This window comes from Coturnix japonica, chromosome 10 (assembly GCF_001577835.2).
Source record: "Coturnix japonica isolate 7356 chromosome 10, Coturnix japonica 2.1, whole genome shotgun sequence".
In the NCBI taxonomy this organism is placed as follows: domain Eukaryota; kingdom Metazoa; phylum Chordata; class Aves; order Galliformes; family Phasianidae; genus Coturnix; species Coturnix japonica.
In genome coordinates, this window is record NC_029525.1 from 13,850,359 (window position 1) to 13,865,785 (window position 15,427).

Below are 15,427 nucleotides of genomic sequence, written 5' to 3' on the forward strand. Positions count from 1 at the left end.
CTCTAGAATTCCTGGGACACAGAACAGGAAATACTGTTTTACTGACTGTTCATGGAAGGGGTCTGCAATACGTAAAGGAAGGGATTCTTTGCCCTGTGCCTTAGCAGCACTTCCGGGGCAACAATGAAGATTAATGAACAATGCTATCAATTTCACTTTCTATTCTGGCAAATGTTGTTTTATTACAGAAAAACATGTCAGTAGCATCTAATTATCTGTCATGCCTTCTGCAGTAGACCCCAGAAATATCCAGAAACTGACAAAGTCCTCAGAAAAACAAAACAAACAATAAAAAACCTAGAAAATTGATGTAAGCCTTCATGTTTTATAAAGAAAAAAAAATAGTTTATGGAATTACAGTCCAGAAGTAAATGCTATTGTTTTTTATATTTTAATGCTTATATTTTGATTTTTCTATTCATACCCTCAAACGTAAATAGGCAAATGCACCTATGAAAGAAAAACAGAAAATAACCTGATAGGAAGATAAAGAAGGAGGTATTGGATTCACCACAACATTCCTTAAAATCCCAATAATACAAGTTTCCTAGCATAGCTATTATGGATATATCGTACATGGTCATCACTTTATCAGGTATTGCAATACGTTCTAAGCACACATGCAGTTGAGAGAAGCATTCACAAAATACATTGTGTGAGCCTGCCCTCAAATCTGGGCTGCATTACAAGAGCGCTCTGCGTTATTTATGGCTATGAAGAGAAATTGTGCAAAAACTTGTGGCACTGCCAGAAAGCTGATCAAAACTGAAGCCTCTGCTCCACGAGAGCGTCTTACAGACTGACACAAAGCAAAATGTTCTTATAGGCGCCCTGAGTGCTCACCTCCGACACGCCGGGATTTGCTAAGAGGAAGAAATACTTCTGCATGTCCTTGCACAGCAGTCTACATGTTTGCAGAGGTGATACCAATAGCGCTGGGGTATTCTTATGCAAGGGAGGAGCCTGCTGCTCGGGGACTATTAGCATCGTATTAAATCATCGGCTTTAGAGGAGAGACCTGTCAAGTTTAACAATGAGAACTGCAAACTTCTCCTTCCGAGGAGATGCGCGATGTTCTAGCGGCATTGCCTGCATTGTTTCCCAACTACCCTCGAGCTGCTTCTTTATTTTACTGTGACTCAGACCCACATTCAGCGCTTTAGGAGCGGTTGGCCCTTGCCAATCTGGTAGTCTGAGTTAATGGTTTCATATTGTTACAATTGTCTCAGTGGCCCGAGTCCTCCGCAGCAGCTCGAGGAGGGTGGCTCCCGTTAGGCTGCAGACAATTAACTGCGTGACTATGATATGTGCAAAATGCACACAACGCAGGACGGAGTGTAGGATAGCCCAGTGGCTTCTAGTAATGAAACAGAAAACAAAGCACTGTAAAACTTCTCCAAAACTGCAGAAATAACGCCACAATAAATTAAACTTTCCAGTCATTACATCCACAAGCGTGGAACAGTCTGAAGGATGCCAGATCCTTCCTCTACAAGAAAGGCAGAATTCTGATAACCATAGAGTGATCCCTCATTTCTTCAATGTGCAAAGCTGTGAAACCCCAAGGGTTATTTTTTTGCCTTTCATTTCTCTGCTGACAAGTGGCATGGGAAGTGTAGAAAGAGTTTAAAAATTTAGCTCTGAGAAAACATATTCCCAGTGGGACCTACTTTATACACTGATTTCAATGGAAAACTATTTTCCTAAAGGGTTCTTTTTTTTTTTTATCCCCTTTTCCAGCTTCCTTCGTTAAACCAAATGTTTTACATACTATTGGAAATCAACTCCCACCCCTCGCTTATTCCCTCCATCTCTCTGTCGGTCTCTCTGTGGAATAGGCAAATCAATGGAGAAATGTTCAAGCCTTTGTTAAAATGAAAGAATGGAAAATTAAAGGAGGTTGTTCAGTGGTAACAGTCACATAAAAAATGTACAGCCTGTGGTTCTTGACTCTCTTTGACTGTAGGACTGTTGCTCATTTCTCTCCAGCTGCCTGTGATAAAGGTACATATGCGGTCTGTATATAATTATATGAGGGTATACAGGCAAACCCCTGCACAGCCAGGATGATGTGAGGTTTCTCTATACACTCATTATATTCCTGTACTTTCAGATTTTTGTAGACAAAATAAGATTTCATTAAAATGGGATTTATTTGTGGTTCAACAGCCCGAGGCTGCAGAAAAACAGGGCATTTCACCATTGTGTCATTGAACACTGAACTCTTGCCTTTTAATTATATAGGTTTCTGACACCCAACCAGACTTTCCCCCCCTCTTCCCTTGAAGGAAGATGACGCAATTGTGACATAGCCAGGCCCTGAATAAGACATTCCTAACCCATATGGACACAGTATAAACATTCAGATGCAGACAGCCTTTCTTTAGTATTGCGGCAGGAGCCACTTGATTTGAACCACACTTTGCACAGGGCTTTGCTGGTCCCCAAATGAGAAATGATTGATCCAAATGGAGTAACATAAGGACTCTCTCATGCAAGGAAGAGCCACGTGGAGGCTTCTCCCAAGCAGATGGACCAGCTGAATAGTCAGTGCCTTCCTTGGTGAGAAGTGAAACTAGAACAGGTTTTTCCCTTTTATTTTTTCACTGGTTCCTGTGAATTCTTACCCCCATCATTCATGAAAATGATGTATTTCTTACACTAAAGCGTTCTTAATCATGCGAAGGTAATTTCACCTGATGAACAGGTCAAAGAAAGAAACACAATCCAGATCAAGGAACCATTCAGTCTGATAGTGAGAGGTGTTGAACTGTTCTAAGTCCTATTAAAATTCATTTTGTGTTGCTGTTGTTCAACACCTCTGGAGCTCAGGCCATCTGGGTGCTTCCACATCTGTGATCCTGGCTTCCCAAAGGAAAAAATACCAAAAAAAAAAAAACCAAAACAAAACACAACCACTGATAGTATAAATCTAACACCTACGTCTGGAGGTCATAAAGTCAGATGCAGACCTAAAAATAAAGAAAAAAGAAAAAAAGCACCCACAAAACAAACCCAAAATCACTGATGTTTGCCCAGACCAGAGACTGATGCCTTCAGTCACTCATCTATTTCACATAGCAGTTAAAAAGCAGACTTTACAGTTAAGAAAAGAACTGTAAGATTCCAAAGTGAAAAATGTAGGAAACATAAGTATTTGTGTGTATATATATACATACACACACATATATATATATGTATATATGTCTTCTGTTTTTCTTCTGTGATGCAAGAAATCAATTTGAGAGAAACGCAGAACTAAAATGCCTTTCAAGGTTAATATCCCAGTACAATTCTATGATAAAAAATTCATTTCATTGGCTTTACACCTGCAATGAAGTTTATAAAATTATATGTAGTAGAACACCAACTTTTTTCAGGCACAATTTCATAACAATTTTCTGTTTGAAATAACCTCATGAAAACTATTAACTACTTGACTCTTCTTGCAATCATATCTTTAACATCAAGGATCACATCACTGTTGGAGAAAGAATGAACTGGCTATTTGTTGTTTCACTGTGCATATGTGGTAACTTATAAACATGGTTGTATTTCATGTTGGGTTGAGTTCTCCTTATGATCTACCCAAATACTTCAATAAAAAGACTTAATCTCTATAGGGAATATTTTAATCTAACTGAAAGTCAAGATGGGACACCTCATTCTCAGTTGCCAGGCTTTCATCACATGCTGTTGTCTCACTGACTGGATGAATGAAATTTTTGCAACTGAAAGAATGTCTCAGACCTCCCTTGGACCTGGTTCAATACTTCCCTTTAGATCAGGCAGGCTTTTTTTATAAGGGTTATGCTCCTCCAGAAATAGACCAGCAAACTCAGAATGCAATGAACAACAAAATGATATAGTCTTTATCTAAGTGGCTACAGACAAGACTTTTGGTACTTCCTAAGTGACAAACAAGAGCTTCTGCACTATCAGAAGGTCTCCAAACCATCTAGGTTTAGAGAAAAATAAAAAAGCATTATGCAGATAGGAGACGGACTGAAGGATCTGTATTATCTCCCACATGCAGTACGTTATGCGCTTTCAGAACAGCTTTCCCACCCAAATGGTGCTTGGTGCAGTCATGCATTCCAGTTGTACATTCAGGAACTTGCCACAGAATTTCCTGATGCATCATACACTGATCCTTACATCTCCCTACAAATTATTATCATCTTCCCAACACAACCAGACACAAAGAAGATCCTGCATGAAGCAGGTAGTATTTCAGTGGGGTGAAAGTGAAGTGCACCATGAAAACTCATACCAGCTCTCTGCTGTGCACTGAGTGTCTTGCATAAGTCATAGGGCAAAGAAAAGGTTTTCTGCATTTCAAGGTGACTATGTAGTGCCAAGAAAAGATAAGGAGCAGTAGGAATCTTGAGAAGCTTTACAGGGGGAGATGCTAAGAAACTATGTTGGCCTCAGAGTCCTTACCCTTTGTATTGTCTTCTTTTTTTTTCTAGCATCTTCTCCATAAAATATCATCAGCAGGAATTGAGTTAAAGCTTAGCTGAATTATTCCTTTCATAAGTCTGTGTCTTCATGCTTTTTTTTTTTTTTTAAAGTAAAGGTTTCGTTTATTAATTTTACCCAGCCAGCATTCACTTAGCATTTGCTTTGAAGTATAATTGACAGGTTGAGGTGACACTCGCCAGAATGAGAGACATAAATCAGAAATAATTTCCAAAATCAGCTGAGGGGTTGATATGTTGAATAGGCAAATACAGGTAAAAATCTCTCTATTAGGCCTGAAAGGAGCAGCAAATGTCAAGCAAGTGCTATCTAATGCACCAGCTTAGATTAATTTTGTGGTCCCTTCTTTGGGTGATTTTGTCTTAGGAATACTACTGTGCTCTGAAAACGCTACCAGGCCTATCTCCTGAATGGAAGGAGTTCCTGATTTTTTCTTAATTGAGGAGAACTTGAAATTTCTGTGGAAATTAAGGTGACTTTGGTTGTTTTTTGTTGGTTTTTTTTTTTAAACTCATCTTTAAGATACAGTCCAACCAGAAAGTTGATTTAAAAAAAAAAAAAATAGAAGACTTATGGGGAAGCTAGAACTGCTTGGTCATCTGGGGCAACTCAACAACCCCAACACCTACAGTCTGTAGACCATAGTTCTAATTCAGGTTTTGTGCTTTTCAATCCCCGGCAGCAAAACAATCAGATTTATGAAAACCAAAGTGCTTTAGGTCATTTTGCCAAAGTTTTTCATGACTTCCAGTTAAATAAGAGGTGCGTTTCCTCCAGGCCTGAAAGCAGGCACACATATAAAAAAAACACACTGCAAAAATGGCCAAAATTCAGTCCCAGAATAAAACTGTGAAAATTCACAGTTTCTTCCACTAAGCAATTATTTCAGTTTTCGCCAAAAGGAATGGTGAGATTTTAGCATCAGGTTTTTTTGTTTGCAACATAAATACTTGTAAAGCAAAAAAAAAAAACTGGTAGCTTTGCAAACTCTAGATGTATTTAAGGATCTTCTGTGAAATATGATGGATGAGGGGGGAAGAAAAAAATAAAACAGCTCTTGTCACGGAAACCCAGAAAGTTCTCCAAGCACCCCAAGTCTCAAAACCTTGAAAGATAACAAGGTTAGGGTCACGATACAAGATGGATTGCTGCTGGTAGTGATGGCTGAAATGCATAGAGAAGTGTGGGTTGGTAATCAGACTGACAGATTGCAATTTTTCCCACTACTTCAAATTTACTTCTTCCTTGAAGTCATAAACAGGTCAGCTCCTGCATTCCTCTGCCCTAAATCCTGCATTCGTGTATGACTTGTTCTGCCAGAATCCAAGGGTAAGTTCAGCATTGGGTTGCACCCAAGCTTGGGCACAAAGTGTAGTCTCATAAGACCACCTGTGTGTCTACTCTGTATTTTGCTGGATTAGAAAGAAGGAAGGCTGATTCCCCAAGACTTCACACTTACACCGTAAACAACTTTGGATGTATCTTAAGAAAAAGTTGTCCCCATGTATCCTATGTATTTGAAATCCTGCTGGATAAACAGTCTTACAAGTGGGCATGGCTTCATCTAGCAAAATCCTGCCTGAGAAAATGTATAATTGCTCTACTAAAACATCAGGAAGAAGCTGAAATGAAAGCAAAAAACTTTAGGCATTACACTGACAAGAAAAAATATTTTAGTCTAACTTTGTGAACCCTTAGGCTTGAAATTAGAGTAAAGTTTCTAATCATTAGAAATGAGATGTTCTTGGAACAATTTTCTTATAAGGAAATGGAGGAATAAACTGTTAAATCAGTTTAAAAATGATGTATCCATTAATTTTATTATTGTACATAGAAGTTGTCTCCAGTATCTGTGAACTGTACTCAGTCTAAGCGCTCCCTGCACAGACGTATTGTGTAACATATATGTTCAAAAGAGAGGAAACAAGCATATACCACAAAAGTTTACTTAGGTTAGTAAAGGAGACGTGATTCAACATATGACACTTGTTACACTAGTTTCTTTGGACTTATAAAAGGCATTTCAGCAGCTCAGCTTGAAGTCACAAGCATAAGGAAGAGAATAAGAATGGCTAAGAATGCAGAAGGCAGCTTGGTGGCACTAAGTTTTGAAAGTCTTGTGCTCACTAGACTTTTACTTGTATTTATATATACAGTAAACTTAGCTATGTAGTTACCCTGTACACAGATTCCATTCACTAACAGCTAACAACCCCTTCACGAAGAGCTCATCACACTGAGGATTGTAAGCAACTTCTCTATCAAATCTGGTACTAATAAAACTCCACTAAGTCTAGGATCAGAAGCAGACTCACCTAGGAGTACATTTCCTATCACAGGCACCTAGGGTTTGATGGGCCACATGCATTGCATGAAGCTCACAGTCAAAGCTTTGCAGACTTCAGATCTGACAGCCTACCAAAAAAAAAATCTCAGATAAGGGAAAGAACTTTTTTGGAAGATTTCTGAGGTTCACTCAATGGAGTTGTTTTTCCTTCCCTCTTCCCCTTTCAAAGGAGAGAAATATATAACAATACAGTAACCATAACCTATTTAAGTTTGCTCTGCTCCAGTCTGAACACCCACCGTGTCTATTTCTAAACCATTCGCCCTTCCCTAATTCTTACAAACCACTTTACAACTCAAATCTAATCAATAACAACTGTGTGAAACAGCACTCAGACAGTAAAGAACTTGGAATTTCCCTTAATAGCCCTTTAAAGGAGTTTTAATTAATTCCATGCGCTTCTGTAGGATTATCAACTTTACAGTACGACTGCATGTGAAAGCTTTAAGACATCTCACTTATGTCTACAGGATGTTATACTACAAAAACTGGTTTTCAGAGCTTGTCACCGCTTACCATTAGCTTCTTGATTAGTCCTAAAATCCCACTTCTCTCTCCACTTTACTGGCTGTCTCTGCAGTTTCTCCTACTGGCCACTTCCTTTCTCCTAAAGCTTTATCCAGCTCTTAGTAAAGGAAATTGAAGGGTTTCCACAGATGGCACCAGGAGCTTGGCAGGACCATTCCCTTCCTTCTGCTTACTCCTCAAGGAAAGCAATTTTGTGAGGATGTACAACAAATGTATTGTACAGCTCCAGTTAGAAGTCAGCAATTCTTTTTTCACATCCAGACACCCAGGTTCCCAATGCATCTTTTCACTTTCATCACCCTCAACACCTCTGAATTCCTGCCTCTCACCTTCAGCCCTTGTGTTCTCTCCATTCCCTCAATTACTTAACTTGGGTCCCCTTTCTAGGATCTACTGTACCTGACTTCCTGCACCTTTTCTCCCATGCCTTCTTCTAGCTCTTAGTATTTTGCTAAGCAGTTAATTTCATTTTCATTAATCACACAAGACGTGCGCTAATTATTGCTCAGATGAGAAGAACTGAAATAGCATCAGAGATGAAAAGGAGGGAAAAAAAAAAAAAAAAATCAAGAAAAAAGATTTGCCTCCCCCCCCCCCCCCCCTTCCTCATCATATTTACAGCCAGTGATTTTTCTTAATGAGCTTATGGAAGGAAAGCAAGTGATGTTAGTGCAGGAAGCCCGAGTGCAGTGTGTAGTTAGAGGCTAGAGTTCATGAGCTGTCCAGAGCATGTTTTATCAGGTCACCGAGTCAGCCGCACTACAGGGCAATTTCTCTTTCTCAGCATTAACCCTCAACTCTGAGTCCCTGCTGGAAAGGCCTCCCCCTTCACAAACACTCCAGGATAAGATGATAAGAAGATTACAAGTAAAGCCTCTCTTTAGCAATTCCACATCTCCTGTCAGACACAGCAAGTTAAATTACAGTGCAGGCTGCAAATGCATTGATCATCCACTCAGCTCCTACAACCCAGGGGTGAAAAGATCCATGCCGAGGATAAGTGAAGTAATTTCAGGAAAGTTTATTTTAGCTGGGAGGGGTTAAACAAGTTCAATGAGGCAAGGCTTAGGGAGGGCGCTGGAGCCAAGTTCAGCAATGTCTTGTTTGTGCAGGTACAGGCTGTGGGATATACATGCCACAGGTGTTTGGGTCTCCTCCGGCATGCTTGCATCATGCCATGCAAGCCACAAAACCTCAGTGATGATGGAAAGCTCTCCCATCATTCCAATAAAAGCCTCCACACCTTTGCCATAACCAGAGAACCTCTGATAAAGTAACCACCGCTTTATTACAGTAAACGCCTGCTGTTGAATCAGAAGAGGACTTTTTTATATTCACAAGAGCTCCCCTTTTTAAGTAGGTGGCAATAGTATTCATTTTACCTATAAAAACTATAGTGTTTTATGACAGAAGGAATAAACCTCCCTAAGCAGTTTTGATAGAGAAGGCAGGATTGACCATTTTAAAGATTAAAAGAAAAAGATTATAAATCATTAGGAGTGCTTATGAATTCTATTCATGACTGCCTTCTTTATTAAAAAGACCCATTGTAAAATGGAAAGTTCAGAAGGCTTGGTGGTGAGCGAAAATGAATTATAATGACATCACTAGGTCATGAACTAGGCCCACTGGCTACTTTCCAGAATAAAATTGACTGGAGAGATCAGATGAGCCCATTTGTACTGAGAGACATCTGGGTGGCAGCCAGAGAATCTGGGTTCAAGCTCCCTATTTACAGTACATGCTTCCCTTTCCCCTTTCACTACCAAGAGTAATCTGGATTTCCCAGGCACAATGTGTGGGCTAACAATGTCACTCCATTCAGATTCCAGGAGGATTTTCACCCAGAAAAGTTCATTATACTCCTCACTTGGTGAAAGGCCTTATGAAGAGGACTAACGTGCCAACATCTGAGGTGCACAGGGCATTCTCACTACACTGCTGATGGGAAGACTTTGCATTCAAATAAGCATAATTTCTCAAACTTCTCTATCAAATTTTCCTCCTAGTCCCCTCCTGAGATAATAAACAGCATCCAGAACCCAAGAGAAACTCATTTTTTCCAAGAAATAATTCATAAACCTTTAAGGGCTGCTGAAAACATCAGGGAACAGCATCTTCCACTTCTTATCATCTTAACTTTTTCAGTTGTCTTTCTAAATACAAAATAACACCTCATTCAAAGCTTTCTAGTGTCACCTTCACCTTCCAGTTCTACAATCTACACTTTTTTTGATATTGCTTCAGACTTGTAGGAAGCTTTTACCTAATACTGTAATACTCATTATCCAAAACATTTAGGTGCACATATAGTTGCCAAAGAGCAATTGGATGTGAGCAGTCCAATAAGGTGGAATGGTATATATTCAGGGGAAGAAAAGATGTCTGACCATCTGACCTTAGAAATAGCACCATCTCAATATTAATATATTTTATGCATGCATGTGATAATGTTTTACCTTCCTTATGATCCTGCAGGGAAGTTTCTCTTCTCCCCATTGAGGATTATTACCTATTCAGAGGCGGTTATGATTATAGATACTTACGAAGACAAGAATAATTGACCATAAAAAACCTTTTATATTCCCACAATTATTTTTGCATTGACTAAAAGCGTCAAGAAAATCTAGTTTTATTAGCAGGTCCTTAATTTTGCTTTCACTTTACTTACAACTATATTTCCTCTTCCACCCAAAGAACGCTTTCACTTAGTTGTGTTCAGTAACAATGCAGAAGATGCCAACTAGAAGTAGACAGACCAAATATCAAAGCAGCTACAATGCAAGGGAGGGAGGGGGCTTGAGGAAGGTATCAAGACCTCATACAAGAAGGAGCATCAAAAGGCATCTTTGAGAATGTTTCATAACAGTCATAAACACATATTCATAAAAACAGTAGTCCGAGAAGTACAAAACTAATAAAAAGTAAAATTCCATGACAGTTTTGCAACAGAGGAACTGCGAAAACAAGTTCTGCTTCCACAACAGTTTTCCACACCATTCTTCAGCAAAAGCAGAGCTCTAAAATCCAACAAGTCTACAGAAGTGCAACAACAGGAGGCAGCAGATACAGTTTCTTTAAGCCAGTTTTGAATCACCCAAGTAGCAAGAAGCCAACTAGAAGTAGATAGACCAAACATCAAAGCAGCTACAATACACCAGCAAGGGAGGGAGAGGGCCTGAGGAAGGTAGTTTGATAGAGACAAAACTACTAAAAAGTTAAATACCATGACAGTTTTGTAACAGAGGAACTGAGAAAACAAGTTCTGCTTACACAACAGACTTCCACACCATTCTTCAGCAAAAACAGAGCTCTAAAAACCAACAAATCTACAGGAGAAGCACAACAATAGGAGACAGCAGATACAGTTTCCTTAAGCCAGTTTTGAATCACCCAAGTAGCAGCAGCAATCTAGTAACAAAGAAAAGAAATCACCTACCTTTTTCCAGGGATCAGGGCTCACCAAACACTCCAAACGAGGTTCTCTCCAAGTGGAAAAGCTTCTCTTGTGGCTGCCATCCCTTAAATGGTGTAGATTGCTTCCACCTGCGCTCCCAGGGCTGGATACACCCCTTCACCAGGTGCTCAATCACTGGTTCAGGACGTGACCTAACAGTACCCATACAAGAAGACATTAACTAAACTAACATTAACAGGGTCTATATATGAGTGGTCAGTAATAAATTTGAGAAGTGTGATGGAAGAATGGCAGTTTCTCAAGCACAAGTCTTAGAATCATAGAATCACCAAGGTTGGAAAAGGCCTACAAGATCATCCAGTCCAACCATCTGCCTGTTACCAATAGTTCTTACTAAACCATGTCCTTCAATGCAGTGTCTAAATGTTGAACACCTGTGGGATCAGTGACTCCACCACCCCCCTGGGAAGCCCATTCCAGCACCTGACCACTCTTTTGGAAAAGCAGTATTTCCTAACATCCAACCTATATCTTCCCATAGGTGAATTAACAGTGCTCTTCTAACAGATCTTTATTTTTAAAAAATAATAATAATTAAAAGAAGAAGAAGAAGAAGAAACAAAACAAAAACAAACAAACAAATAAACAAAAAACACCTAAAACAAATCAAAGCAAAACATTCTATCTTTGCAGTAAGTTAGAGATGGTAACTGATAGCCAGACCCAGTGAGTCCTATCTTAGTTTGAGAGAACATTCTGGCAACTCATTAAAAGAGAAAGAAGTGTGTGCAGAATCTCCATACAGCATTTACTATGAGAAGCACTTTATACTTCAAGTCAGTCTGAATAGTTTCTGAAATCCATGTCTCAAAGAGCAAGATTTTTAAAGGCACTCTCAAGTCTCTGAAAAAAAAGTGCACCTTGTTTAGGTCCTTTTGAAAATCCAAACCATAGAGAAGACTCTTTCTGAAATACCCTCTCTACTGTGCAGTTGGCTGCAGCCTATAACTAGTTACATGGAGGCTCACAAAAATTTAGCAATAAGAAATCCTTATTTGCCAGGATCTTGATAAATGACTGGCCTAACCTCTGTAGAGCTTCATGGAGGCTCTGAAAGTTATCTACATAAGCATTTCCACACTAATGGCAGTACAGAAGTACCCAATCTAGCTCCAGTAAAAAGCAAGTGTGGCTTTCTCCTACTCCAGGCCTGAGACTTGGTACAAGTACATCTCTCTATCCGATATCTATTGAGCTTATTCTATACTATCATTCACTTTACTTGAATACAAGATTTTAGGACATGGCCTAGTGACTGGAAACACTTCAGTAAAATATGCTATTTCAAAGCCAAAATGATTTGTGGAATAACTTTATTTACTCTTCAGTCAAGCAACATAACATTCCATGCCTCGGAATTTGGTTCACTTTCTGCCTCTGCTATAGGTTTACTGTGCCAAACTCCTTTACTATCTCTATACTTTGTCTGCTCTTTCCTTTAAAATTTATGGCCCTCAAAGACAGACCATTCAAATTTCTTAAGCTTCTGTTATTTTATGAGTCACTGAAGAAACACTTGTAAGCTCAGGATATTCCATGGTCCAGCACAAGGCTGAAAACTGACTTCCAGCTGCTGTACTTGCTCGGTGCAACTGGGCACATACCCTTGACTCTTCCTGAGGTCAAACTTGAAAATTTGCCAATAGTCTGGAAAACGAGACTGGTCTTGAAGTTACCCTTGGACAGGTCCTTGAGATAAAGAGCAGGTGTACTCTGGGCCTTTGTAAAACAGAGATAAATATCCTTTTTCTAATTTCCAAGATATGTTGCTCCCAGCTAAGAAAATGCAGCTGCTGAAGTTGCAAAAAAAAAAAAAAAAAAAAGAATAAAAAAAAAGATTTTCTTTCTTTTTACCATGCAGGGACATAGTGTGAGTCATTTTTGAGAGCAACTGTCCTATAGGGTTTTCTTTTCCTAACACATTTATAAAGCTAATTTGGATATTTTCTTCATTAAGGGCATAAAACAATGTGACAGAAGAATTTCTTCCTATTAGATTATATCCATGAATGAAAGTTTAATTGTTTTGTTTAAAACTATTTAAGGAAACCTGCACATGAATAGGAAGTTGGGCTTTTAAGAAACTCAGTCATAAATATAAACAAAAACGTGATGCCAAATAGCAATTACTACTTTGTTTCTTTTTTGAATGACAGCATATCTAAAACTCATTCATTTCCAGTTCTGGCTTGTTGCAATGTGTAAAAATACTACTGCGAATCCACTAAATAAGCTTTGTCTTTCTCTCTTCAACTTCTTTGGTTTTTGCTGACTTTCCGTGCTCTGTTTTCCCTTTATCTTGCGAGGCACAAAGGTCTCCACCTCGTTTTTAACTTTGTTTGGAGCAGTAATTATTCATAACTGCCTTACCTGGAAATGTTTCACAGATAGAGAGAGAGATTGTGCTCACCAGTGGGTGTGCTAACAAACTGACTGACGGTGTTTTAAATGCTGTGGCATGTAGAGTCAATGCAGATCTAGATGGTTCTAATTGCTTGCAGTTGTTGAGTGACTGTCAAAATCATTTATTCTTACCGCTGATGGTAAATTTTCAGGGAAATGTCACTGCAGACAAGGAGGTAGATTTTTCAAACGCACAAATGGTAGTCAGGCATCTCACTGCCATTTGCTTCTTTGAAAATCTTGCCCAGCTCTTTAGACAAGTTGCCTGGCAAACAGATGTGCAAGGATGGATTGGACATTTAGGTATCAACACTATCTTTGAACTTCTTCGATGAAGAGTCTGCCAACAATTTTTTGGCCTTTCCTCTAACACTTAATGTCTTCTAAGATGAAACACCAGCAAGTTCTTTAAGCTCATGTTATTTTAAATACAGGCCAAGACCTTTAACGAATTTGCTTAGTGGTGGCAGAGGAGGAAGAAAGATTTGGTCCTAAGTGTTGTTCAATAGCATGTCTTGGTTTTCACTGGATGGTAGCCAGGACTGATATTTAAGAGGTGTTTTGCTGATGGACTATCCTACCTCAGTGACAATAACAGAGTAACACAGTCCCCGGCAGCCTATCCATCTTGCTAAATCTAAGAATAGATTCATAAAATCAGAGAAAAATCACAGAAGACACAGCAAGAATTTAACTCACCATTATTAAAAGCAAAAGGAACATAATCCTCTTCTAGAGCATAGGTTCTCACACTCTGGGGGCAAACAGAGCAGTGTCAGCACTCCAAATTCGTCATGAACCACCAAGCGTACTTAATCAAACTTTTAATTGAAAAAACACCACAAAGATAATAGAAGTTTGACCACAAAGATAACAGCACTTTGAAGGCCACCTGCCATAATCTCACAGACCACTCACTGCCCTTGAATTTGGAAGTATTTTTATGAAGTTTCTCAAATTAACTGAGCAGCACCATAAAATAAAATATGTCAAGAACTAGTGAAATATTTGTGAAAATTCATTGACTGTTTAGCTTCTAATGTTATTTTAAAGGCCTGTATAGACAAACGAGGGGTTTTTACTTTATCTGTTCTCAGCAGAAGCCCAGAATTGCTGTTGGAAACTTATGACAGAGTCTAGGAGGAAAATAAAGAAGCAGAGAAACTTTCAAAACAATTGTCAAATAATGTTGCAGTACTAGAAATGTGACACAGTGATCAGACTATTAGGAAATTGATCGAGAGAGCAAAATTCAATTCACTTATGATTTTGAAGCTCACTATATACATTGAATTTTCAAGATTAAAAAACCTAAGATCTTGCTAATGGTAAGATAGATGGAATATTTTAGTCTACATTTTCATTGGAATGAAATAACACATTCTTGCTAGAACAATAACATTTGAATTTTTCATGTTTTTCTCACAATATCTGACAAAAGCTTCACTGATCATTGATGGGCTTTTTGATGTCTTGAATAAAATCTCCCAATTTCACTGCAATTTAAAATGAACATCTATAAAGTAAGTCTCGATTTCAGCCAATATTTCTGGTTAATAAAAGGCTTAAAACAGAATCACAGAAATTTTAGTTGAAAACAAGTAGGACTCAGATAAAGGAAAATAAATAGAAACCAGAAGCAACTTTGAAGTATCAACAGTTCCTAAGAACTAGGGTTTTTTTTATTGCTTTTCCATCGTGTTTCTTTGGTGCTTTTGACAATGATACATGATTGATGCTCTAAGGAACACGATGAGAATTTGACATATTAGGAAAGAGGGCTTAACACACCTTCCTTCCATACCTGAAGACCTTGATGTAGACCCTAGTGCTGGAAACATACTGAATTGTATTGACTACAGTGAGCATTTTCATAGGCCTACAGCACCAAAGATTCAACATAAGACTTCAATTAAGCAAAACTCACCCTGTCATCTGTTGGTGGCCTCCGCAGCACTTTCTGTGTCCTGAAGACAAAGAAATAAAGAAAAAAAACATGAATGCTCCAGAAAGGTGAAAAATCAGCAAGAATATGATGGTAGCAATTAATAAAAATACTTAACTTTCTGGTGAGACTTTAAAAATCCACTTTAACTTTCCTGAACTCTGGAGGAGGTTTTAGCTTCTACCAACTCTCTGATGCTATATTGACTTTCAGCAATGAGACAAAAAACTGAGGAAAACTTACC

At 38.7% G+C, this 15,427-nt stretch overlaps 1 long non-coding RNA gene across 1 annotated transcript in view; it reads right to left on the reverse strand.

Moving 5' to 3' along the window:
- Positions 1-15,427, reverse strand: part of LOC107318832 — a 41,718-nt gene that overhangs the window by 9,900 nt on the left and 16,391 nt on the right. Inside the window, exons 4-6 of the long non-coding RNA XR_001557516.2 lie at positions 15,166-15,205; positions 13,938-13,992; positions 10,797-10,966 (exon numbers count right to left, since the gene is read on the reverse strand). This is a non-coding gene — a long non-coding RNA (uncharacterized LOC107318832). The remainder of the gene's footprint in view (positions 1-10,796; positions 10,967-13,937; positions 13,993-15,165; positions 15,206-15,427) is intronic.